Source organism: Tupaia chinensis, unplaced genomic scaffold (assembly GCF_000334495.1).
Source record: "Tupaia chinensis unplaced genomic scaffold, TupChi_1.0 Scaffold149501_1, whole genome shotgun sequence".
NCBI classification, from domain to species: domain Eukaryota; kingdom Metazoa; phylum Chordata; class Mammalia; order Scandentia; family Tupaiidae; genus Tupaia; species Tupaia belangeri.
The window spans coordinates 4,116,704-4,120,944 of record NW_006209345.1 but is presented as its reverse complement, the minus strand read 5'-3'; positions in this window follow the sequence as shown (position 1 = coordinate 4,120,944).

Sequence of the window (4,241 nt, the reverse complement as noted above, 5' to 3'; positions counted from 1 at the left end):
CGCGCGCCCCATAACGAAAACCTCTCAAAAAAAAAAAAAAAAGAAAAGAAAAGAAAAGAAAAGAAAAGAAAAGAAAAGGAGGGCCTCATAGGTTGCATAGTGGTTAAGGTGCTGGACACTCTCCCATGGCCAACCATGGTTCGAGTCCAGGACTTGGTGGCTTGCTTTCTCACTTTCCCCTTCTCTTTCTGTGTGTCTCTTTCTGGTCAATTAAAACAAATGAGTGAATAAATAAAATGAAATAAATAATTCTTTTAAAAAGAAAAGAAAATCACACCAGGAACATGTGTATGTGTGCCCAAAATCCTGAGAGGAAAATGCAGGAGAAGAGATTGCAGCATGGACATCCCCACTGGGGGGATGGATTTCTCCCTTTTCATCTCTCTGTGTCTCTCTCTCCAGCGAGTGCACACACCCTATGGCAAGAACCTTAAAAAATAAAACAACAGAGCATCAAGGTTCAGTGTGGTGGAGCACAGGTAGTGCCACTGGCTGGGAGGCTGGAGGCTGCGTGGGAAGCATGTTCTATTCCTGGGCCAGCCTGAACATGCCAGGCCTGGTGTGTGTCCCTATAATCCCAGCTAATTTGTAGGCTGAGAAGGATCACAACACAGCAAGAGCTTGTCAGAAATACCTGTCTTGGTCTCCTGCTCACAAAGGAGGTGAACAAACCGCACAAAAACCAAATACCAAAATATAAGTCAGTAAGAACAAACTACCAACAGCCAGCAAAGACTTGCATGAAGTCAGCATCTATGTAGGGGAAACAATAAAACAAATAATAAAAACAAAAGAAAGCAATAGACCTGAGCACAGTCATCCCCAGGAAACAAGGCAGGTTGTTTAAGAACACCAAGCTGAGAAAAGAGCTTCTCCTCACTCCAACAATAGACAAACGCAAGGGGTTGCCATATGTGGGAAGATTACGCTGTGAAACAACCACACTTGAAAAGGGGGTGCACGGCACCTGTAAGATACAGCTATCGATGTAGACAGCTATGGGAAGGCAGACACTGGAGCATCTAGTTCCTATGAAGGATCAAATCCCTGGGAGATGGGGAAGAGCCTTTGCCCCTCTCCTGATGCTGGACTGCTCCATTAGCTAATGGAGGACTGAGCCCTGGGTGAGCTCCTGGATCTCTCATATTGAGGGGTAAGGTCCCACAGGGGTGTGTCGAACTCCCTTTCATTTGGTGGACTCATCCTAAAACAAATCTCTAAATCTGAGGCTAGAGACTGGAGCTCCACCCACGACTGTCTGAAATCTCTGACAAACCATTTCATTTCTCTGAGTCTCAGTGTCCTTATCTATGAAATGGGAAAATTTGATGAGCTTATACCAGGAGTCTGAGTGGTGATGGTTGAAGAACCGGACTCCCACATGGCCGACCATGGTTCAAGTCCTGAACCTGGTGGCTTACTTTCTCACTCTCCCTTTCTGCCTGTCTGTCAAATTTGAAGAATAATGATAATAATTTTTAAAATTAAAAATAAATAAATCTTCAAAAAATAATAATAATACCAAAAAGGACCAGCAGATGGCATAATGGTTATGTTGCTGGACTCCCATGTAGTTGACCACAGTTCAAGTCCTAGACTTGGTGGTTTAAAACACACCGAGCAGGGACCAGTAGTTAGCGTAATGGCTATGTCGCTGAACTCCTACGTAGTCCACAATGGTTCGAGTCCCAGACCTGGTGGTTTAAACTCACACCAGGCACATGTACATGTGTGCCCAAGATCCCGAGAGGAGAATGGAGGAGAAGGGATTGCGGCGTGGCCATCCCCCCTGGGGGGTGATTTCTCACTTTCTGTCTCTATCTCTCTCTGTCTTTCTGGTGAGCGCACGCACCCTATAGCAAAAACCACTCAAAAACCTCAACAAAACAAAATGAAACACGCCAGGTATGTGTGTGCATGCTCAAAATCCTGAGAAGAATAGTGATCGAATGTTTAAAAAAATAATGAGAATAAAAATAATAATAATCTGGAAAAAATTATGAAAAGCTACTTGATGATGATGTGGATACTGATGTCTTTGTCTTGACTGATATGCATGATATTCCTTCTGGAAAAAGAAATGTAATACATCGTAAAGATATATGTGATTCAATGTAATATAAACAAGATCATGATAATAATAATTTTTAAAATCCTGAGAGGAGACTGAAGGAAAAGAGATTGCCACGAGGCCATCCCCCACTGGGGAGTGATTTCTCACTTTGTCTCTCCTGCAAGCTCATGCAAAAATCTCTTAAAAAAATAATACCGGAAAAGCGCTTAGCACAGTCCTGACAGATCGAGAGTGCTCACTAAACGTTAACCACGAGTATAGTATCATTCTACCTTTGATAATTAGGGCTCTAGTGTGACTACTGCTGAGTTATTTTGTGCTCTTCCTTCTTGCCAAGGCCAGAGGGCGACAAAGACTGCGGGACCCCAACTACGAGCCCGCCAAACGCAGCGCCAAATTCGGCCACACGGTGGCGCTAAGCCACATAAAGTCTGGTTTTCCGCAGACTTTGGGGAGCAGAGAGCTGACGAAGATGAGAGATCTAGATAAGGGGGAACCCTGGGAGCCGAGGAGCCCTGAAGCAGAAGATCGCGGGTCCCTGAACTCAGTACCTCTGGGGACACAGGAGGATAGGGACACAATAGAAAATGGGTGGTCCTGGGGCCTTTGTGAATCAGAGGGCGTGCCTTCCTTCTAGCGCCGTGTTTGCACCCACATCCCCCCAGCAACCGCGGGGCCGCGACGCCTGAATGAGAGAGCGCGCATCTCGCTGTAGCTCATTCATCTCGGCCACGGCACGCCGTTGCCATGGAGACCTGATGCAGGCGGGGTACCGACGGAGGGAGGCCCCGATGACGTCCGAGCTCCTCACAGCTCGTCTCCCGCGGCCTCCCAATTCTTGCCTATTTTGGAAGAGAGCTGCAGCCCTTCTGCTGATGCGCGCGCGCTGGCGCCTTTTTAAGGCAACCGGCGGAGTGGCGGCTCCGCCAGAGCCCCAGAGCTGCCCCCGCCCCTGAGCCGCGAGCCTTGCGCCGAGCTTGGGCCCGGGAAGCCCCCGGCGCCATTCGCCCCAGGCCCCATCCCCTCCTTAGCACCCTTCGCCCGTTATGGGGACATTTCAACCACGGAGAAAGGAGGTCCTGCCCTTGCTCCTCGCGCCCCTCCCGCCCCTTCCCTCCAACAGAGGAGATTCTTCTGTACAAACCGGGGAAGGAAACAAGAGGCCAGGCCTAGCTGTTGGGGAATCCTCTCTGGACAAGGCCACAGGTCACCAGGTGAGGACTTCACTGCCCTTGGGGCCACCTCGGGACTCTGGAGACCCACATCTCCCCTCAGCCCTTGTCTTAATCTTTTTTCCTTAGGTTCAGCCTGGAACCATGCTAGGATCCCAGGAAACCTCTTGCCAGTTTCTCCAAACCCTCATTAAACTGAAAGGGAAACTGAGGCCCAGCGGAGAGTAGTGATTGACCAAGGTTTCATGGCAAATTCCTGGAAAAGCATGGAGCTGGACCCAGGGGTGCTGACTTCCTGACTGGCAGTCAGTTCCCTGCTCCCCAACATTCAGTGGTGCTGGCACAAGGTGCTGCTGGTCCCTCCCCTGCACCCAGCAGAGGAGCCGACCCCTCTGCTGTGGCACCAGCTGCCTCTTCTTTCCCCAGCACAGTCCAGACCTAACTGGGCTTCCTGGACCAATGGTCACTTCCGGATCCCATGGGCTCCATGACCAACCAACCAGGTTGCTGCTGGTTGCTGCTGCAAACATCGGCTTCCATTGAACTTTCACCAACTCTCTGGAATTTTCTGGAACCAAATTTTGGACTGTTTACAAGTGCTGATTGGCTTCTGGATGGAGGTGTGGCCTTTGTGGCCTGTTGGCCCCAGCCCTGCCCCATCCCGATGACACCTGTGCTCTCCTGCAGCCCCACCGGGAGTGTTTGACCAATACCTACTGAGAATGGTTATGAAGTGCTTGATCTTTCCCAAGGAGCTGTGTAGGTGTCAACGTCTCTGCACCCCTATTGTGGAGCAGGGTTGGGGACAAACAGGGGTTCTGATGCAGCCTGCATATGTGGGCTGAGTCTAGCAAAGGAACAAGTTTCAGGCTCTGAAATAATAGCTCTGGAGCTTTGAATGGTGCATCCAAGGGACCTCTGCTGCCAGGGTCAAACCTTCCATTCACAGAAGGGGAAGCTGAGGCAGCCTTCAGCCGGATGGAAATTTGCAACGT